We start from the raw sequence: 23,908 nt of genomic DNA on the forward strand, positions 1-23,908 counted from the left end.
AAACCAGTTTTAGAGGGGGAAGTTGTGGGGTGGCAATTTGGGCATTTGCAACCAAAGGAAGAGGAATAAGTAAAATGAAAGAAATGGAGGGGAGATGGCAGTAGGAAGGAGAAAAGGGGCATAAGGAAAAAAAAGGAAAAGAGAAGCATGACACAAACTGAGAGCAAAATTGGGAAGCTGAACGCCTGAAGTGGTAGGAAAGAATGATATACAGAAGCTGTCCTTGAATTGTTGCCCTTTAGGATTCTATGTACTGAATGCACTGAGATTTCTAGATACTTAAACTCTCTTTCTTCATTATTTAGAGCCAAGGGAGTATATAATGGTTTTTCTCAAAGCAGATCCAGCAAGGAAAGCAAGTCCCACTACATGTAAAGAGAAATATCAGACTTACTGGCATTTAAAAGAAGAGAGGGTTAGATTATTTTAAATTAAATTTTAAATACAAGTGAAATTCATAATTTGTGGTACAGCTGCTGACATTTTTGCTTTTCCCAAGACCCCTGAAGATGCTAGATGACTGTGTCTTGATGGGAAGGAGGGAGGGAGAAATTTCTGGAAAGCTAATGTATAAGTAAAATTATTTAGCTTGCTGCATCAATTGGTTTTGATGTTAATCTTAGCCTTTTAATCAGCAGAGCTCACTGTCAGTAAGAGAAAGATTTTGAAAGGGGAGAAAGGTCACACAGGCATCTGTGCAGAAAAAATCAAAAGGAAACTGTCACCTTTCTACAAAGGAGTCAGAATTCTAGACAAACCAGTAACTATTCAGCCAGTACTAACCAGTGGAACATCACCGTGTGTAAACATTTTACCAGTGATAAGTGAGTGCAAAATACTCAAACATTCTGATTTGGGAGCATTTTGCATTCTGCACCTGGGAAAATGTCTGTACAAGATACAAGGCAAGTGATATCCTGGCCACCAGGCTCTCCATTTCCAGAAAGAATGAAGTAGGAACCTTTGCCATCCTCAGACCTTCTTTGTCTCCCAGCTACTGTAGAGCTCCTTGCTGTCACTACTTTTCTTTTGGGGGGCTTTTGTTATTATTTCTTCACTAAAACTCCACATAGGTGCTAGGAGCTATCCAACAAAATAATCCCAATAATGAAAAAATAAACTGTCCTTGTCTTGAAGAGCTTACAATCAAAGGATAGATGAGGGGATGAGGAGAAGGGCAAAGTTAATAGTGATAAAGTCACGTGGCTCTTTGGGTTTATTTTGCTCCTATTCAAGTAACATAAAGAAAATATTACAGTTATGCTGTTCAGAGTCTAAAATGTTTTAATGGTTGCTGCATAGTTATTCAGTTAATTCTGTATTTCAGCATCTTCACACTGTACATGATTTTAGCAGTACCCTTGACTGCAGATTTAAGTGGAAAGAACAAGCAGCTATTAGACCTCTAAAAACATTCACTTCAAAGCTCAGATCTGTTTAAACTTAAAGCGGGACATGAAAATTATCACTTTTGTGAGATGAGGTACTCAGCACATGGCCACAAACTGTTCATCCCAAATGGGCTGAGATTGTTTGAATTAGTGTTTTCTTTGCGGTCAGTCTCTCACATCCAGCTGCCACTAGTCTGAGTCATTACAATGTTTTTCAGTCATTTGGCTCACATTTATCTCCAAGACCATCTAGATGGCTCTCTATTTGGTTCTTATGGATAGAGTTTGTGAGTGCTTTCATTTTGATACAAATACCTCAGAGAAACTGTGACCTACCCCTTATGCTGCATTTAATCCTCTCAGCTCTTCTCCTCAATAACCAGATATAAAATGATCATTCTTAAAAGGTTGAATCAATTTAATCACTTTGAAGATAATGTGTTCTCTGTTAGCCAGGAAGACATCCTGATTATTGTATACCATCTAAAATTAAGGGAAAACATTCCATCCAGAGCCCTGGCATTCACTTAGATGGTAAAGGGCCCAATCCAGCTGCCAATTAGGTCACTGGGAATATTCTCACCAATCTAAATGAGAACTGGAATTGGATCGAAACAACTTACTACTGCTTAACCTACGTGTATATGTTACCTCATCTCAAAGCACTGAACTTTAGTGACCAATGGAATCATATCTCATATAATCATGGTACTCTTTGAAAAGGTGCCTCAAAGAGCAGCAGTCTATGTATCCATAAACCTTGATTTATATTTATTGTGTCACAGAAATCTATATAAATAAATAGTTCAAGACAAAATAAAAATAGATAAATACTGTAAGGGTATGTCTAGACTACAGGGTTTTGTCGACAGAAGTTTTGTCAACAGATACTGTCGACAAAGCTTCTGTCAACAAAGAGTGTCTAGACTACATCCAGTTCTGTCGACAAAGCAAGCTGCTTTGTCGACATACCAGTGTGGACGCAAAGGACAGTGTAGATGCAATAATGCCTTCTATCGACAGAACTCTGTCGATAAAAGGCGTTATTCCTCGTAGAATGAGGTTTACATACGTCGACAAAACTGCTGAGTTTTGTCGACATAACTCAAAGGCAGTGTGGACGCAGGTATAGTTTTGTCGACAAAAGTCCACTTTTGTTGACAAAACCCTGTAGTCTAGACACACCCTAAATGTGCTTAATAGTCTGAAGATATTGTTCTACATTAAGTTCAGGGCCAGGACTGTACTAGTAGTTATATTTTCACTTTTGTGCAATGCCAGAAAGGAATTTTTTTCTTTCTATCATATTGACCTGTGCTACATGCTGTACAAAAACAGCTCCCTCAGGAGATTACAATCTAAGTATGAGAGAAAGGAGACAGAGATACAATAGACAGAAAGTGGAAGCACAAGATAATAATGACACAAAGGTGGCCAGCATTAAAATTAAGCTCACTGGCTGCCTCGCAGACACCACAGCAGAGGAATTTGCAAGGGGGATTCAAAGGAGAACCATACCGTGACTTGGAAAACATTTACAGAGAGTACCTCCCGTACAAGAGGAGTTCCATGGGAGAAAGGATGTTTGTTTTAAAATGCAACAAATGGGCAGAGCAAAGGTCAGAATCAACACCTCACTACAGTTGGGTTGGACAAGGAAGAGCCAGGAGAAGGCTGTGCAAACAGGAGTGAGGTTGTTACAATAAAAAATCTAAAAAAATTATCAGGAAGGTTTTCATAATCCAGCATAAAATGACAAACTGTTTAAACAAAACTGACAATTGACCTAAGATCCAAGTTTTGCCATGAATGGTATATAGCTGAAAATTGAGGTTTCCCTGTTTGCTTTTCAGATAAATACATCGTGGTGTTTGTCTGCTGCTCTAAACAGAATCAAAGCATGCTTTGTTTGAGAGTAACTATCTACTTGTTTTCAGATGTCACCAGTAGACAATAGATATTTTGCCATACAAATACTTGGGAAGAAACACTGACAGACGCCGTATGTGACGATTCTGTGATTGCTCTAGCCCTGAAGCAGCCACAGGGAAAAATGCGGGTGCTTAGCACCCACCAGCCACAGTTCTTCAGGGGCACTGCCAATCAGCTGACCAGGATTGCCTCAAACAGCTGTTTGGTGGCTCAAGGAGGTGTATGGGGAGGATGGAGAGCAGTGAATGATGGGCAGAGGCCTTGGGGATGGGGTGAAACAGGGGCAGGAAGAGGCAGAGCAAGGTGGGGCCTTGGAGGAAGGGGAGGAGGAACATCCCCGGAGAAATGTAAAAGTCAATGTCAGTGACATAGGCAGAAGGGCCAACGGGAGCCCAATATGCACAGTACCTCTACAGTTGTGCTTGCAAGAGGCCTGGGGTGCAGGCTGCTGAGAGTCTTACTAAGGGGACTTCGAATGTGCACAAATTGTGGAGCTGAGCTCCAGAGTGGCCCATTCCATTAAAGCAGGAAACGGCTGGGAGCTGGTCAAGGGAAAGGCCAGTGAGTCTGTGAACTGCAGAGAACCCTCAGTTGCAAAGCCCATGTTGGGGAAACTGTAATGGAGCATGGTGCGACTCAAAGTCACAAGCTGTGGACAAGCGGCCTGGGTGCATTTTGCTTTGACTCTGGCTCAGAAAGAGAGAATTCTATATTCCCTATAGCTACAATAGGTTCCCTCACTAATGCAAAGCCCAGTCATTTAAAATCTCACTGACAGACCCGCCAACAGGGGGGCAAAGAGACAGTAACCCTGGGGCCCAGTGCTTCAAAAAGGCCCAGAGCTCCCGGACACCACTTCTGCAGGAGTGGCGGTGGCTAGTGCCCCAACCCTTTAAACCTCTGCTAGAGTGCCATGTGGCATGCCCCAGGCGGATTGCGGGGATGGCTTGGTAGCGGAGGTGGGGGGAGTGTGGTGCATTCCAGGTGGTGCTAAGAGCTGGTTCTCCCGACCCGCCCTTTCCACCTGAGGCTCCACCCCTTCTGGGAGAGTGGTGTTGCCCCCCCAATTTTCCCAATGGCCTCTCAAGTCTGTCACCTCCCTGCTCACTGAAGAAGGATGCCAATTTAATCACTGTTTGAGGATTAAGAAATTCACTGACACTGGCTGAAAAAACTCCCATCCTAACCCATAATAATCAAAACTGAATAGAAGCGTTGCCTTTCACAGCCACACCTGATCATGAAAACAACTTCAGGGAGCAGGAATGGGGCTGGAGCCCCTATCTACAATCCAGGCCCTGCCCTCCCACCCCCAGGCAGCTCGTGCTCACTGCTTCTTGTCAAGGCCCCATTTCCCAGCCTATTTCTCACCCCAGCTGTCACCCAGAGCCTGCGCTCCCACCCCACTCCTCAGCAGCCCCTTCCTGGTCATTGAATCCCTCATTTGTGACCCACGCCAAAGCCTAGGGGGCCCCCACTAAATCTGTTAGACCTAAGCCCCCAGAAGAGTTAATCCAGCCCTAGTCACAGCTATCGCATACTGCTTAGTAGCATGTTAAGCCAGGAACTGAACGATTGGGATCAGCATTTGAGTCAGGATTAGATATAAAAGGAATGTATCAATTTACCAACCCCCATGGTGGGAGGGGTTGCCTGTTAGAACATTTTCTTCCTCAAAAGAAGCATGACTAATGCATCGGAAAGGAAAAACAAAGAACAGAAGGCAACCCCACACTTTTACAACAGGGGCATTGTGTTGTGGTTAATGACTAACACTAAAAAGTGTCTAGAAAAGCTGAAGCAATAAGCATAAGGGAAATTGAAGCACACCCCATTTGCAGTTATGAAATCTCTCACTGGTATCTTTGGCAAGGATGCTCAGCTGAAAAGGGCTGGGAAATGAAGACGGGGACAGCAGCAAACAAAACATGGCAGTGATTGAGTTACCATGTAATTGGAATGCCCTTGAGCCACTGTGGCACAACCAAAAATGACCACCGACTACAGGGGAATAATTCCATCGCGCTTAACGTGAAAACTCAAAGGGAGTTGGCATCAAGAAAAAGCTGTGATGACATGATGTATATTAGTTCCCATAGCTAGATCAAATTATGTGTGAAGTCTAAGAGCAGCCTGGTGTCTGTAGGTGGCATTTTGCAAAGGATAAGCCCTTTAAAGAAATTATAAGCACAAAAGGGAAGCAATGACAAAATAATTAATATCAAACACACGGGAGCTTTTACCAAGTAAGGACTGAACAAAATCCCCAATCTTTGTCCCACTGGGGATCAATACAGAAGTAAATGGTACACACCAACAGCAGCCTTTTCTATTTGCCATCCTAACCATGATCTTTTCCCACAGTCTGGTCGGAATAACAGAGACAAATGCTGCCCTGCAAACACTTCCATGAGTACTGTCTGACTACTGTGATCACTATTAAAATGGCAGGGTCCACCAAGCAGTGCAGTCTGATATACTCTAGTTCCCTGCAGTTAAAACAGGAAGGAATTTTGGTATCTGTGGGTAAATATTTACTTTTCAGTGGTGATCTTTGTATCCCTCTTTCTTAATGAGCCTCTGATTATTCTTTCAGAGATCCCCTTCCCTATCTCATCTCAGATGTAAAGGGATCATCCAAATATAAGACTTTATTTTGCAAGGAAAAAAGGATAATGCTGCAGGAATACCCTTTGTTTTTAGCAACACAAATCTGGACAAAGTAAAAACATAATTACATAGTGCACTAACATTAATTGAAAGACATATTTATTGCACACAGGGCAGGGCAACACATCAGTGGGTTACTAGTCACGGTCAATCCAGCTAGAATTCTCAATACATAGAGCATTTTGTGCCTCAGACACACCCCCACACACAATTTCCTTGCCGTCCTTACATCCCTTACCTACTTCATCTTATTTGGCAGAGCACCTTCTAAGTTAGGGCTAGAAATACCTCCTTGCTACTGGGAGGATAATTTCATTGCCATAATCTCCTTCACAAGACTGTTGAAAACTGTAGGATAAAAGGGGAAGTGTGGTGATCTACCTACTAATTAGTTGCTCTTATTAAGAAGAGTAAGATAATTGATTCTAGGATGCACTACCCCTTATTAAGACCTAATTAAGCTGTATATCAAAGACTAATTAAATGGCATTATTCCATCTCACTGATGAGTTTTGATGCTTGATGAATAGATTTGTGTGGAAGATAAACACATTGGCATAGATTTCTAAGCCAGACAAATAAATATAGAATAAGGAGCTGAGCAAAAGGAATTTTGGATTAGCTAAACCTAACATATTTATTGGAATTTCTTCAGTGTGAAGTGCATAAAACAAGATATTTAAACACTGGTTCAGTTTTGAGGGGGAGGGAAGATACAAATGCATGTGTTCTGTCTGCAAAGTGCATATTTCAACACAGTGGCATCAAGAACTGGGTTTGTGAAAACAGGGTGCATTTTTATAGCACATTTCTCTGTTTATTCTGAAGATCTGTGCAGCTCTTATTATTTGAGATTCCACTGATAAGAGATGCTATTTAGTTGTGCTATTTCTAGAAAACATAAGAAAGCAAAATAGTTGTCCCCTCCTTCCATGTAAAGGGTTCTTCATTATTCAAGTAGTGTGTGGAACCCCAATTTTAGTCATTAGTGAATAGGAAGAAGGTGAAGGAACTACATGCCTCTGGCTCTTCAAATAAGTCTACAGACTGCGGTAAACACAACACACAGAGAAACAGAATTTGCTTTTTAGAAAAAAATATCATGGGAATTGAAATTATTAATAAGGTTTGTTTTTTTGACACGTCATTCTCCACTTCAATGAATTCACTCATCATAAACTAAATCTTTAACAAGCCAGTTGTTTGTTTGATAAAGAGAGCCTTATACTAAAATGTCTATGTGCAATGTAAATCAATTCATAGCTATAATCCCATCAACCCCAACCCACATTGCCAATACTGTGTCTTCAGGATGGTATTATTCTGACAACACAAACTCATCATGTGTTATCTATGAGGTCATGACCCGACAGATTATGGTGGGTTCTCTTTCAAATTCCCCAGTGCTCCATAATGCAATGTCTTTTGGATAAATCACAAGATAGACACAGAAAGTAATGATTTCACTATACCTCTAGGATGTATTTGATTGTCTCTAATAGTTACTTTCACCAGCAGTATGATAATTTGCAAACAATAACATCAGTCATATGTCACTTTTGTACTCATTACTGGTCAAGGTATAACCCTCTAGATCCAATAATCTATACTTTTCAACATCTAAATTAAATGTCATTCTGCGCTAACTGTAGGATATTCATCTGCAACTGAACTTTTGTAGGTATAAGATATGTTATAAATGATTGGAGGGACATTTATCCTTGAATTCTTTTTGCATTAATACAAATAGACATGTCAGAACTTCCAAAACAACAAATAAAATTTGTGCAAACAAGGAACTAAAATATCTGTAACAGAAATATGAGCAAGCTATTTAGTAAGCAATTGTTACAGAATGCAGTCACGCAAAAAAGGTTGCAGTCATTCTGTGACATTTGCTACATATAGTAGAGGACAATTTCTATTTGTGTGTATTCACTTGGTGGGAAAGATAATGTTTGGCATAGTCTGGAAATTCCTATTGAATATTCAAATGGTACTACAGAAAAAAATTAACTTTTTGAAAAACTTTGTAAACAATGTGATATGGTATATGGACCTCTCATTGAACGACAAGGAGTTAGACAGTTTCTCTGGGCTCAGGCAGCTCCACCCTGCCAAACTGGCAGTGCAAGCACAGCCTGGAGGAGGAGCTCAGAAGGGGAGCAGAGCAGCTTGCTTGTGGCAGGCCAGGGAAGAGAAGGGATTACTGAAGGCAGGAACTTCTCCCAGATGTCGTCTCCTTACTGGTGCCTCCCCCCCCCCAAATTATTAAGCAACCAGAGAGGGAATCATTCCCCTTTCTTTCCTATTTCCTCTATTTATTTGCATTAATTCCACTTCCTTTTGCTCATAGACAACCCTGGAAGAGAAAAGACTTTAAAGTCAGAGGGGGAGGGCTGCTATATCATGTCTACACACAAGGAGATGCTAGCTAGGAATTCTTTCACAACTGAAAAAAAACAGAATATTATCCAAAGTGTTGTTTTTAAGATATGTATTTTCCCAACTTTGTAAGTATCATAAAGATAACGAATGGGAACAAGAACCTGGGTGTAAACATCTACCCCACCACTAAAGCTGCCATGCTTCTGGAATTGTTGTTTTCAAGGGAGTGGCAGCCTTGTTGCTCTCAGGATATGAGAAAGAGAAGGCGAGTGACCTGAAAAAGAGCAGTGGTGAAAAAGTGCTTGCTTTTTTAACCAATAAAAGTTGGCCCAGTAAAAGATATCACTGTGACTCTGGGAGCCCTTCAATCCAGCAGGTAGAGGAACTCCCATACTGTAATTCACATTAGGCCTGACACACTCATTACCTCACCACATGGGCTGTCATAAAATACCTCTCAAAGACATCATGTAAGGAATAATCATATGTAAACTGGTGGTATATTGTTCCTGAAAATCATGGTGTGATGTGTGCGTGGGTTGTGTACAAAAGATGTTGTAGATGTTTTCTGAAAATATGTTCTTAAAACATGTTTGGGAGGCAATGAATAACCTTGGCCCATTCTAAACAAAGGAGCATATTTATCTGAATGTCTGGCAGGCAGAGGGCAATGACAGTATACTTACATATGAGGTACACAAAGTCATCAGATAAACAGGGGGAAAGGCAGTTTAGCAGTGATGTTGGGAAGACAGAATCTATACCCCATAAAGCCTTCTTAGCTCTCCAAGCAAAAAGCAATGGTCATTTTGGATAGTAATAGGGTAGCAAAAAGGCCTTTTGGTTATCATTCACTGAGGTAATATAAGCTACAGCACTCTTCAAGTCTATGAAAATCGTATCCCCTACTCTGGAGAGTGAGGCATGCGGCAACTTGATATAAATAAGGAGACTGTTAGACAAAGATTGTGACTTGCCAAAAAAGCTTTAATCGCTAGAAAGAGTGCTTTGTTGCTTTCCATGTAACTATAGTTTTCTCGTTTGTTCTTCACGTAAATCTCTCTTCTTTGTTAATAAACTCATTCTTGTTTTACTATGAAACCATCTCAATGCTGTGTATTAAAATAAAGTGTGAGTTTTTAGAAGACTTGACTCAGGCTGATAAATCTCAGAGACGCAGCTGTGTTAGGCTATGTCTAGACTGCATCCCTCTGTCGACAGAGGGATGCAAATCAAGTACGTCAAAATTACTAATGAAGCAGAGATTTAAATATCCTGCACTTCATTAGCATAAACATGGCCACCACTTTTTTTGAAATGAAGCTTTTTTGAAAAAAACTGGCAGTCTAGACACGGAGCTGTCAAAAATAAACCCTTTTTCGACAGATCCTGTATTCCTCAAAAAATGAGGTTTATAGGATCTGTCGAAAAAGGGTTTATTTTCAACAGATCCATGTCTACATTGCCTTTTTTTCGAAAAAGTGCTGTTTCGAAAAAAAAAGTGGTGGCCATGTTTATACTAATGAAGCGTGGGATATTTAAATCCCTGCTTCATTAGCAATTTCAAAATGCCTAATCTGCATCTCTTTGTTGACAGAAAGGTGTAGTCTAGACGCAGCCTTAGGGTATGTCTACACTATCCCGCTAGTTCGAACTAGCGGGATAATGTAGGCATACCGCACTTGCAAATGAAGCCCAGGATTTGAACTTCCTGGGCTTCATTTGCATAAGCGGGGAGCCGCCATTTTTAAAACCCCGCTGGTTCGAACCCCGTGCAGCGCGGCTACACGGGGCACGAACTAGGTAGTTCGAACTAGGAAGCCTAGTTCGAACTACCTAGTTCATGCCCTGTGTAGCCGCGCTGCACAGGGTTCGAACCAGCGGGGTTTTAAAAATGGCGGCTCCCCGCTTATGCAAATGAACCCCAGGAAATTCAAATCCCGGGCTTCATTTGTAAGTGCGGTATGCCTACATTACCCTCCTAGTTCGAACTAGGAGGGTAGTGTAGACATACCCTTAGTCTGTAACTTCTCAAGCTCATTTGAGGCAGTGGGTTTTGCCCACAAAACTCATGGTACTCTTTCTCTCTCTCTTTCTATTTGTTAGTCTCTAAGGGTATGTCTACACTACCCCGCTAGTTCGAACTGGCGGGTAATGTAGGCATACCGCAATTGCAAATGAAGCCCGGGATTTGAATTTCCCGGGCTTCATTTGCATAAGCGGGGCGCCACCATTTTTAAATCCCCGCTCGTTCGAACCCCGTGCCATGCGGCTACATGCGGCACGAACTAGGTAGTTCGAACTAGGCTTCCTAGTTCGAACTACCGTTACTCCTCGTTACTAGGAAGCCTAGTTCGAACTACCTAGTTTCTATGCTTTTTTTCTCCAAGGATAAAGAAGAAGGTGTAGTTTAGCCCTCTTCTCATCTCCCATCTTGAACTGTGCACGTTGCTGTCTTGCTAGCACTGATGGACATTTTTATTCTCTTCTATTTGTTTTACCCCCCAGTGATAATCCTAGGTTTGTATTTACACAATTGATTCTTTTGTGTGTATTCTTACAAAACAATCTTAGAAGCAGGGAAAGCTTGCTCCTAAAGGGGGAAAAGAAATGATTTCAGTTCTCCAGACACAAATGAAAAGGGAATTTGGGACTAATATACATTGAGGTCACTGTTCCAGGAATAAAATTGCATTGCCCTAGGTGAAGCTTCCTCAATTCCTGGGTATGGGTTTCAGCTAACCCATTCTTTTTGCACTACCAGATAATTCTGCTGGCTAGTTCATGGGTCACCATGGCCCAACCCCTCTGTGACTCTTTTTGCAGGAGTAGAGACACATTACCCCCGGCTGCAGTTCAAACTGAAGCTTACGTAGGAGGCATAAGTTTGAGCATCAAAGTCTCCTATGATTATTCTCATCTTCGATTCTGCCCCTACAAAAGGGCTGGGCAGAATCTGGCTCTTGGGAAGTGAAAACCATGTTCCAATAGGCTACAAACACAAACTGAAAACCACAAAACCATCTGTGGTTTGCAAAATCAACACAAACTCACATGTAGTTCTCATTTATACCGGAAGTGAATGAGTTACACTGGTGTATAGGAAAGAGGCAGAGCCCACTGTTCTATTTCATGTTCACTGACAAAAACTTTGTTAATGTAGAGTTCAGGTTGCCTGGTAATATCACGTGCTCTTTCAGAGCATCAACTTCAACAAAATTCAAACCTCGGAAAACTAGGAAATACTGGTGAAGGTATACACCAACACAAACTCAATTCTGCCTCCTCTGTGAGCACTGACCCAATACGCCCATAAGATACATTCTCACATTCTGCCCTTGCAAATACTGCACAATACTCAGGGTACAGGGAACATGACAATAGGAGTAGAGTTCAATGCCTTCATTTTGCTCAGACAAACTTTATTATCTTGGGGTATGTCTACAGAGCAAAGTTATTTTAAAATAACAGCTGTTATTTTGAAATAACTTTCCTAGCGTCTACACAAGCCAACTGCTATTTCGAAATTAATTTGAAATAGCGTCAGGCTTATTTTGAAATTGGTAAACCTCATTCCACGAGGAATAGTGCCAATTTCAAAATTGCTATTTTGAAATAAGCACTGTGTAGATGCTTATTTTGAAATGGGGGGCATCCAACTCTTCCCAGGGTGCCCTGCTGGCTGCCTGGGCCACAAGGTAACTTCTGACCCAATGCCCTGCCAGAACCAGTTCCAGCTGGCCTTAAATGCAATTCAGCTTCCAATCAGTGTGGACGCGCTATTTCAAAATAGCAAAAAGCTATTTTGAAATGCATTTTGTGTGTAGAGGCGTTATTTCAAAATAAGATATTTCAAAATACCTATTTCAAAATTAGATATTTTGAAATAACGCTGTAGTGTAGACATACCGTTGGGCTGTGTCTACACTGGCACCCTTTTCCAGAAAAGGGATGCTAATGAGATAAGTCGGAATTGCAAATGCCACGGAGGATTTAAATATCCCCCGTGGTATTTGCATGAATATGGCTGCCACTTTTTTCTGGATCGGGGCTTTGCCGGAGAAAAGCGCCAGTCTAGACGGGAACTTTCAGAAAATAAAGCCTTTTCCGGAAGATCCCTTATTCCTGATTTTAAGAGGCGCTTTTCTCCGGCAAAGCCCCGAGCCGGAAAAAAGCGGCAGCCATGTTCATGCAAATGCCACGGGGGATATTTAAATCCCCTGTGGCATTTGCAATTCCGACTTGCCTCATTAGCATCCCTTTTCCAGAAAAGGGTGCCAATGTAGACACAGCCTTGGTGAACTGTGCAAAAAAAAGCTGCTTACACCTGTTCTACAATCACATACTGAGCCTATTCCCCCAAAACAACCACACATTTGCTACATTTTGCCACCCCTTCAACCTCTTTTATCAGCATTTCAGTCTTACCGATAAGATTCCTTCTAACTCTACACTTTCACTTACGTGTCACTGAACCCACAGATCACTTTGATAGTCCACTTCACTGCTGACAGGCTCCACGGCAAGAAGATTTTTGTGTAAGGTACTGACAATTTATAAAGTCAGTGCTGAAATTAGGTATATTGGATCCCTCCTGGTGCACATACACTGATTTCGTTTGGCACACCCAAAGAATCTGGATCACCTCACATCATGCTGACAGCTCTCTATGTTCCTCAAACTAATCCCTTCACCTATCAAAATAGCTACCTTTACTACAGTGCAAACAACTGGCATTTTCCTAGTTTTCAGAGGTTTGAGTTTTGTTCAACTTGATGTTATGGAAAGAGATGAGAGACCACCAGGCAACCTTATCTCTGTGTTAATGAAATTTGTCTGTGAATCTAGTAATTATCATTCTGCATTAATTTTTTTGCTTTAGATATCATGAGATTGGAGAGATGATGAGACAAGGAAAAATAAGTAGATGGAAAATGAAGATGTTGATAATTTTTTTAAATGCGTTTAACTTAAATTGCAAATTCCACTTTACATTATCTTTAAAGAAAATGTCCATGTAAAATTGATATTTTAGCATGCACACGTCTGATGTATATTAAATCATCTTTTGAATCATAGTGAATATTTATGTGTGATCATTATTCTTTTTTGTGTGACAGATCTAACATGCTTTTTGTGTCTGAAGTATTTTGTATTTCATTTTTATTTTTTAAAAAGGAACTGTGTTTTAAGGAGTTGATGAAGCTTTTATATATGACACTTTTACTCCCAGCTCCGTTTGTACTGTTCATTTTCCTGCTTAGTGCAACATAATAACCGATTTGTTTTATGTATTCAATTTAGTAATGCAAGCAAGGTTGCAAAGGTCATAAAACATTATGCTGATTCTATAAAATCCAAACAAAAAACACCCATTGAAATCCCTTTCATCACATACAAAAACTCTAGGGCAATTCACAATGGTAACATACTAAACATAAATCTAGGAGTTCATCTAGCTATCTAGGACCACAACATGCAAAGGAGCCTATGGTGACACTACAATTCATTGCTATCCATCTCCTGTAAGAAGCAAGCTGAATTTTCAAATGAATTAAAAATGTACTGGAATGTAACAGTGTGAACATCTCAACATGTGTGCAATGTTTCATTTTGATCTTCAAGGGATTAGCCCTTTAGCTGAAAAAAAACTAAGTAAACAAACATTCGTGAAGACCAGTGAACAATGAACAGTAATAAACTAGCTATAATTAGCAATAAAGGCCTTAAAATAACTGTAGTCTCTTGAGACAGCATTGGTTGAATCCTTGCTGCATTCTGGAAATAGTAGGATAATTTTTTTCCACGGTAACTAAAATGGTAATTAAAAGCTGATTTACGATCAAAGACAACCTCAAGGTTATAAACATAAGAATTTGGCTGTGAAGTCATCACATCAAAATCATTTGAAAGGTTCTGCCCTCGTCACAAGGTAGTAAGAGGAAAGAAGCCAAGGAGAAATCCAATTTTTTTCATCAGTTGAATGGGCTAAATATGAGAAAAGATTAAATACAATTGTAATTAGTTAGTTTTGAGAGAAAGATAATTAATAAGGTACTTGACTGAAGTGTTTAAGTGTAGTCAGCTGAGGCATATTTTAGAATTAAGCTAAATTATCTATTTACGGTAGCTGAAAGACCAGAACTCTAAAGAGCAAACAATGGATATCACCATTTGCCAACATGTACAACGATGTTAGCTTAATTCTTTCTTCTCTCAATGATAGCAACTTTGCCACAAGTATAAGGAAAAACAGATACTGATGCTGTTGGAGCTGCAGTTGCTGACTTCTAAATATGTTTACAGCCATTTTAAAGTTTTATTTTACAGTGTCAAAACACTTCAGTGGGGGAAGGGAGGAGGTACTTTATGTAGTTATTGAGATTAAAAAAAATTAAATGAGGTTGTAAAAAACAGTGCATCTCAACCCATTCCACAGATCACAAACCCAAGTCTTCTTCTGGTCCTCTACCTCTATCTGACTCAGGGCTTTCTGCATGGGAAGCTGGAGTGTTAATCGACAGCACAGTAGCAGGTTGTGCACTAAGCGGGTTGGAGCCTGATGCCATATAGTAAATCTTCTGTAGTATACTCTGACGTATGGCATTAGGTCCAAGTGCACAGCGGAATTTTAGTAAGCAGCAGCAGGCTCCGCAAGCTCACTTTATTGCAGAGCAGGCTGGTGTGCTTTAAATTGACAGTTTACTTTGCTGTGGATTAAGTCATCATATAAACAACCTCCATGGGAAGGAGATCCTGATAACTATGGAGTTAGTATTCTATAATGAAGTGCATCATGAAGTGCATTTTCAAACCTATTTAACTAGACTTAATTTGGTTTAAACACACCTGCACACTCCTACCATAAGAGGCTATTAAGGCCACAGTCCTGCAATAAGCTCTCCACTGGTAGATCTCTGTACCTATGGAGAACTCAATATAAGAGCAGGTATCTTTGATAACACAGAACCCATTGTCTTCTAAGAAAAATCTCCACTGTAAAGATCAATTTCAAACACTACCAAACAAACTTCATAGAACCTACCACAAAAAGAACCCCCATCCCCCAAAGTAAAATAAAACAAAAAACTTACACTAAAAAGAACATTAAAATTGTAACATCAAACACTCAAAAGACTGTAATTGCCTGATTTAAGGTCATCTGTGAAACTTAATTTGCTCCCCCCACGTATAAACAGTATGATGCAGAATTTAACTATATAATTATATAGGTGGTTGTGTTTTTTTGTTTTTGTTTTTGTTTTTTTAACTATTTCTTGGAAATAAACAAACATGGAAATCTAAAATAGATGATGCCAGGCAACTGTAACTATGAGGTCCATTTCTGTGATATTTATTATTCTGAAAATCATATATTCACAGATATAAGTATAAGAATGCCTCATGGCAAGTTGTGTCAATATTCTATACATAATTTTCTAAATCTGTATATTATTCAATAAGATAAAAGACAGAAGGATATAAACATTCAGAAGAAAAATCTTTGGAATAATTTTCTCCTTTGAGTTTACTTCCAAATAAATTATATATGTGATAATTATTATATATTTTGTATATACATATTGGTCCAGATTTTTTAGTCTGCTAAGTCTTCTTTGTGCCCCATATGAGCTTTTGAATGGAGAGAGATGGTCAAAAGCTTCAGTTTAGTGAATTTAACATATGGTAGAATCAGTGTTGGCTTCGATGTCAGCTGGCCTTTCTTCTCCCAAGTTAAGGAGCAGGAGAGGAATGTGTCAGAGTTGTCCCAGGGGCAGAGTGTGGGTAAGAAAGTAAAGGCAGGAGACATGCCAGAGTGAAGCTATAGCCACGACGGACTTTCTCCAGAGGTGCAATGTTGGGCTGCTTCTGTGCAATATGTATTGAGACCAAGCAACCATGAATCAGGTAAGAACCATATTTGCAATGTAATGGAGACACAGGGCTATAACGTATCACATCAGACAATAGTACATCCTTTGGGTTTGTGTGACTTTTGATGTTGGTACCTGTGAGGCATTCATTTGTTTTCAATAGATTTATTGGTTGAAATCTGATAAATCGAAATTACCATACCTAGATGATCTTTAGTCTTCACACCAATGCCCTCAAACAAAGTGATTTGCTCATTGAAATACTTGATAATTTTTTGTTAGTAAATCATTACTGATGCCCTTTCGGTGGCCTATGATACAAATATAAGCTTTCAAATTGTTTTTCCCCTCTTGTAATTAGCAGTGCATAATTAATGAGCACGCCAAATCTCAATATTATAGCTGAAAAGGGCACAAGGGGATATGAAACCTGATAAAAAAGAATAGTGACCTTTCAATGGCTGCTGATAAAAAAGTAAAAAATCAGATTATGATTTTTTGTTCATGTACTCTACTGCCCACAAAGAAAGAGCCTACCAGATTTCAGGATCCTACATCAATGTGAATATGAAAATTAATTGCCAGCCAGACTGCAGAATAATCATCTGATACATCAAGATGCCGGAGATCTGTCATCAGTAGTTCTAATCCTATAGCTTTCTAGGATGCTGCAAACTTTTATTTTCTCACATGAAAATGAGTTGATTTTGTTTCCAGCAGTTTGTAGTAAATGTCCAACATTTCTTAATTCCTATTCTTTTCAATCATTTCAAAACCTTTTTTTTTTTAAATTTGTAGCACTGCATTTTGTTGTACGCTGCCTTTGTCACCACTCAGAAACTGTATTAAAGTTACATTTGAGACCTGGATAGGAAACAGGTATTTTGTCTCCTGGAGTATTCAGCAATTTCATTTTTTCCTGTTCCAAAAATACCACCAATCCCCGCTCAAAATTTCTTGTCAGACAAAATAAAAAACAAACAAACAAATCTAATTTAATCTCTTTAAAAACAATTAAGATACATCTACACTACAGTGTTATTTTGAAATATCTAATTTTGAAATAATTATTTCAAAATAAGATATTTCGAAATAACGTGTCTACACACAAAATGCATATCAAAATAGCATTTGGCTATTTCAAAATAGCACATCCACACTGAGTGGACACTGAATCGTATTTAAGGCCGTCCGGAACCAGTTTCGGCAGGGCATCAGGTCAGAAGTTACTTTATGTGGCTGCTGCCTGAGGCTATCCGAGGCCTGTGCTTAAAGGGACCCCCCTGGACAGCAGGTTCTCAGCTTTCCCTGATCGCTTGCCTACCTCAATGAGGGACAGTAAAGCATGTTTTTCTCTGCGTGCTCTGGTTGCCCTCACTCGGGAAACCACAGCACTCTGCAACATGGAGACAGAGCTGCCCCTGGGCTCTCTTGTGCTTCTCTTGGATGTGTTGCTGCGAGCCTGGATGCACTTTCTGCAGGCTGCCATCCGGGAGGTCCATCGGGGGGCTGTCAGTATCCAGGAGGCCCTGTGGGAGAGCTTCCATCCTGAGGAGCACTAACAGTCTCCCTGGTGTGCCCCACTAGGGGCTTGTGCCTCATTCCTCCCTCACGTCCTTCCACTTACTCCTCTCTAACCCCCCTTCTTGATGTAAAAAAAATACACATATTTTCATGAACACAAACTCTCTGTATTTAACAAAACTGGTGGGGGAGGGAATGAAACTCTGATGAGACTGAGGAAAGGAGGTGGGAGAAGGGAGGAGAGAGGGTGGGAGAGGGGACGAGGAAACCTGGGACGAGGGAGCTGGTAGGGTCTTCTTGCACCCAATGCTGGAGGGTGCAGTGCAGGGCTTGTAGTGCCCCCAGGTGCTGCTGTTGGTACCCCTCCACTGCACGGGTGGTCCTATGGAGCCCTCAGGTGCGGGAGCATGTCCTGGGTGGTGTGGTGCACCCTGCACATTCAGCTGGTGCGGCTGTGGAGAAACAAGAGAAGTGGTCAGTTATCCCTGGGGACACAGAGGGTGAAGCCAAGCCCCCCTCTGCAAGGTGAGGATGACAGTTCCCTGCACCATCAGAGCTGATGTGCTTGCACGGAGGCCATGTTCGGAATGTCCTGCTATCTCCGGGAGTGGGAGCTGCCCCAAGACCACACCCATGTCACTGTGCTGTATATAGTGTGTGTGTGTGGCAGGGGAGATGTCCCCTGCCTCTATGTAGAGTGGCCTTAAGGAGGGAGGGCGTCCTGTTGTGTCCCACCCCAGAGTCAGGAGAATATCATGCCTCTTCACACATGTGTGTAGCTAACAGGGTAAGGCCCCTGTGTGGCAGCCAGCTGGGGCCACATGTCCAGGGGTGGCATGGCACATGCTCGCATATGCACAGGTTATTGCGTGATCCATGGACAGCAAGGCCCACACACACAGTCCCTGGTTTCCACCCCATCCTCCCCCCCGCATAAGGGGACAGTTATGACATTCACCTGTTGTTGCCTCCCTGGCCTCAGATGACACTGGCGACAAGTCTGCTGGGGTGGCTTGGTAGTCCTGGCTGTTCAACACTCTCAATCTGGTCTGCTGCGGCTCCTGGCTCTCCTCTTCTTCAATGCCCTGGTCAGCGCCCTCTGCCCCAGGAGTGACAACCACCTGAGGGGCACGGACCATCCCGCCCCCCAGGATGCGGTCCAGGGCAGTTGAAATAGGTGTATGTGCCTCTGGTTGGGAGCTGCCCCCTGGTCCCCTGGCATATGCCTGCTGAAGCTTTTTTATTTTCATCTGCTCCTGGGTGCGGATGTGGCCTTTGCTGGCCATGCTGGCAGCTATCCTGCCATAGACAGCCACATTCCTCCATCTAGTGTGGAGATCTTGGACATTGGAGGATTCCCCCCAAACCTCAATGAGGTCCATGATCTCTGCACTGGACCAGGAAGGCGCCTGCCTTCTCTGCGCCCTGGCAGGCTCCTGGGATCTGGCAGAATGCTCTGTGGAAGCAGTGGAGGGCTGGCTGCCGGTGGCTTGCTGGCTCATATTGGGGCCACTGGGTCAGGGGCAGGCAGGCTGGCAGGCTTGGAGCTGGCACAGGCACTGTGGCCAGACTCTACCCCTTTAAGGGCTCTGGGGAGTGGGGGAGGGAGAGTAGTTTTCTTGGTTGTGGCCAGAGTGGCCAGCAGGGCACCCTGGAAAGGGCTGGAGGCCCTCTATTTTGAAATAAACATCTACACAGCGCTTATTTCGAAATAGCAATTTCAAAATTGGTGTTATTCCTCGTGGAATGAGGTTTACCAATTTCGAAATAAGTCCTCTGCTATTTCAAATTAATTTCGAAATAGCGGTTGGCTTGTGTAGATGCTAATAAAGATATTTCAAAATAACTTTGCTGTATAGACATACCCTCTGTTCTGATTTTACTTTTTAATATAGAATACATTGACAATTGAAACAAAACTCATGTTGAAGTTGAAAATTACAACATTCCATTCCAAAAAGGTCAAAATACATCTTTGAAATTATGGAAGTTTTCCCCCCTCATTTTTTGTGACAAAGTTTTATTGCAATTAACATATTTTTGTGAAACTTTTCACTTAGACAAACTGATATTTTCTGGTGAAAAATATTCCATCAGAGAATTTCCACACATCTGTATTGCAATAGGCTCTCTGCAGGTATTCACTCAGCAGGTCTTCACAGTCTTCAATTGTAAGCAGTCCCATGGCAAAGCTCTAACTTCAGGCTTTCTTCCACAGACAAAGATGAAATCATGGGAAACAAAATTCTCAGACATAGCTAGCTGAGTGTCCAAATGCAGACATAGGTAACTCTAAAATACTTGTTTTGCTAGAAAGAGGTATACTGAGCTTCAGTGTGAGACTCGTTTCTCCCAAGCATCATTGGCTTCTATGCCCAGGATCTCTCAGTAATATTTTCCTTTGCTAGCAAACCACAGCACTAAAAATATGAATTAATCATGCTAGGAAAATGCACTTGAATAGCAGAAAAACCCCTGTCAGTACTTGTAGTTTATCACTGAAACACCAAACAGCAGTGAAGCACACAATCTTGTTTCATTGCCCCAAACAATATATTCATGATAAAAATAATAGTGAATGCATGTACCTAGAAAAATGCAGGACAATGTAGCACTTTAAAGACTAACAAGATGGTTTATTAGATGATGAGCTTTCGTGGGCCAGACCCACTTCCTCAGATCAAATAGTGGAAGAAAGTAGTCACAACCATATATACCAGAGGATACAATTAAAAAAATGAACAAATATGATTTGTCCTTTTCATATTTGTTCATTTTTTTAATTGTATCCTTTGGTATATATGGTTGTGACTACTTTCTTCCACTGTTTGATCTGAGGAAGTGGGTCTGGCTCATGAAAGCTCATCATCTAATAAACCATCTTGTTAGTCTTTAAAGTGCTACATTGTCCTGCATTTTGCTTCAGCTACCCCAGACTAACACAGCTACATCTCTATCACTATTGTACCTAGAAAAGCAGCTATAATTATGCTCCCCATTTTAATTTCCTATTTTTACCCAGTAGCAGTATGGACATGGCATATCCATTTTTACCTGCTTAATTTGAGTAATGCTAAATCCTTTGTGCAGGATTAGAGCAGAAAGTCTTTATTACAAAAGACTGTGATGACTCTGAGTATGTCTACACTAGAGTTTTGTCAGAAAAAAAGGCCGTTTATCCAACAAAACCTGAGTTACATCCACACTAAAATTGCATTCTTCCAAAAGTAAATCGAAAGAACAGAGGTTTTTTTCTGGCATTGGTAATCCTCTTTCTATGAGGAAGAAGTCTTTTCTTGAAAGAGCTCTTTTGGAAAAAGGCATGCGTGGATGGGGAAGAGGGAGTTCTTTCGAAAGAAGAGGAAAGAGGAAAAAGCACAGGTACACTGGTGGCCACTCTGTCCATACTAATCACAGCTTACATGTGAGAGAGTGTCCATTCAGTGTGGATGCTATCTTTCGAAAAAGCAGATCACTTTTTTCGTGCACTTTTGTGTGTGGATGTTGTCTTTCAAAAGAAGTTTTTTTGGAAGATATCCAAAGATTCTTCCAAAAGAAGCCTGCAGTCTAGACATAGCCTCAGTGTAACAGGCATGTATAGAGAATTTCAAATAAAAAAGTCAGAATTTATGTGTTATTTTAATGTACACAAATGCAAATGAAATGCTGCTAGATTTTGATATTGCATTCTAATTGGCTCTGAGAACACAAAACTGACAATAACACAATACCACACCTTCCTCTGCCCAAATCACAAAAGATACCAGCATAGCTCAGAACATAGACTAATGTGTTTTAAGGCCTAAAGGGACCATTACAATCATCTAGTTTCACCTCTTGTTAAACACAAGCCAAAGAATGACACCAAGTAATTTCTGCATCAAACTCAAAACTTCTGTACTATTTTTTAAAAGTACAATGGACTTTATGAGTTTAAATCACAGAAACACCTGTAGACTGAATTCAGAGGCTTCAAATTAAGCTGGAAAAGCTTTTGGATGAACAAGGCTTATCCTACATCTCCACTATCCTAGTACTGATAGGATCACTTCATGAATGAAAAGCGTAAACCTGCCACCGAGAACAACAACTACCATTTATCCTGAGAATTTTGTTCCCAAATACTACAGTAGATGAGACAAGAAATAACCTCCTTTACTAATAATATCAGCTCAAGTTGCAGAGGCCAGACACAACACTGAAAGTCCGATAAAGATCAGGCTGGATATTTGGGCAGACAGGGCAAAAGAGGCAAAGATCATACAAGTAGAGAAATGAAACTGCAAAATGTGAAGACTAGGATGCAAAATGGAAGTTGTGGGGGATATTAACCCCCTTTTCCCTCAACAAGAAGATTCACAGAGGTATGTACCATCAAAACAGAGAGAGATTACTGCTGCTGGTGATGAATACTGTAGTATATAACATTCTTGCTGAACAAGAAACAGTTTCAGCAATTTTATTTATGACATACTTTTTGTCATTCATAATGATTACCTTAGAGGAAACTTTCAGCAGGGGATGCACTCTGAAAACATTTCACAGAGAGGTGTTTGGATGTCTTCGTCAAATCTGAAAAACAGAAAATCACTAGTTAAAGCCATCAGCTTATGACACAATGGTAGCACTGGAAAAAAAAGTGATTGAAAATATCCACAGAAGAAATCTGCTCAGTGCACAGAGTATGTGACAAAGGAAGAGGTAGATTAGTGGGTTTATCTCAGAAGTGACAGATTTCTACATTTCAGAAGTGCCATGCTGGAGTAGTTGATGGAAAGGCTCACATCAACAAGAAAAACCTGTGGTTCACCACTAGCCATGGGTTTTGATTTTGAGTTAAACTCAGTTCTGAAATTGAACAATTAACCCAATAAAGCATTTTCTTCTTGAATCTCAGGTACTTTTTCCGGGAAGACAGAAGCAGCATTGGAAAGATATCAAAATCATTTAACAATCTGAAAACAGGTTAGGAAAGTGATGATATGACAGATGGAACACTTACATTTCTAATCTCCCTTATACAAATTAAAAAACAGAAGCGGATTCTGCTGGCAAGTGACTTGGTCTTATATGCTGTTTGAAGGCTGCATATTCTTTTCATTCATCATTTCAAGACAGATCATCAGGAAGTCATTACACTGCAAAGACTGGGCTTCTGTACAATTGTGATATAATTCAGCACAGCAGTATGCAAATACCACAGATAATAAAACAGAAACTGGTTTGCAATATTGGACTTGTCCTTTGTCTGCATGGTGGTGCCAGGTTTAATCCTGTCAGAAAAATTAAAGGAAAGAAACATGTCTCCCAGTCTCTATAAAACAGATGTTGGCAGATTAGAACTGGCTTTGAAAACTAATGGTAAGTTTTGTAGTTGTCCTTTTTTATGATAAGTTCCAGAAGCTAACAAAACTTGAGATGTCTGTAACCAAAACTCTACAGCCGGATACTGTACCCCTAACTTTTGGAGAGGTATATACTTTTCAGAAAAAGGAGTTCATGGGAGCTGGCAGTTTCTCAAAGAGACAATATTTAAGGCATTCAGAAAACTATCCCACTACGAAGGAAAGATGGGAAGAATAGTCAGAGGCCAGTATGGCTTCATCAGAGACTCTTTAATGACCTAAAAAGCAAAAAGGAATCCTACAGAAAGTGGAAACATGAACTAACTGCCAAGGAGAAATGCAAAAGAATAGTGCAGACCTGTAGGGGCAAAATCAAAAAGGCTTTGGCACAAAATGAGGCACATGAAGCAAGAAACATAAAAGGTAATAAGAAGTTCAGTAAATACATATGGAGCAAGAGAAAGACAAGGATACTGTAGGCCACTACTTACCAGGGAGGGAGAACTGATAAATTGCTGATATCAAGAAAAGTGAAATGTTTAATACCTATTTTGCTTCAGTTTTCAATAAAAAGATTCATTGTGACCAGATGCTTAACACAATATTAACAACATAGGGAGGAGGGAGAAAGGAACACAAGCCTTAATAGGAAAATAATAGCTTAATGAGTAATTTAGATAATTTAGTTGTTCATTACTTGGATGGGGCCTGACAAAATTCAACTTATAATACCTAAGGAATAGGTTGAAGCAAACTCAGTACCACAAGGCTTGAAGATTTATGG

The 23,908-nt window shown here is 40.6% G+C and overlaps 1 long non-coding RNA gene across 1 annotated transcript in view; it reads right to left on the reverse strand.

Moving 5' to 3' along the window:
* Nucleotides 1-22,293: 22,293 nt before the first annotated feature.
* LOC142818685 (uncharacterized) overlaps nucleotides 22,294-23,908 on the reverse strand; it is a 291,806-nt gene continuing 290,191 nt past the window's right edge. Inside the window, exon 3 of the long non-coding RNA XR_012896272.1 lies at nucleotides 22,294-22,351. This is a non-coding gene — a long non-coding RNA (uncharacterized LOC142818685). The remainder of the gene's footprint in view (nucleotides 22,352-23,908) is intronic.

Source organism: Pelodiscus sinensis, chromosome 17 (genome assembly GCF_049634645.1).
Source record: "Pelodiscus sinensis isolate JC-2024 chromosome 17, ASM4963464v1, whole genome shotgun sequence".
NCBI lineage: Eukaryota > Metazoa > Chordata > Testudines > Trionychidae > Pelodiscus > Pelodiscus sinensis.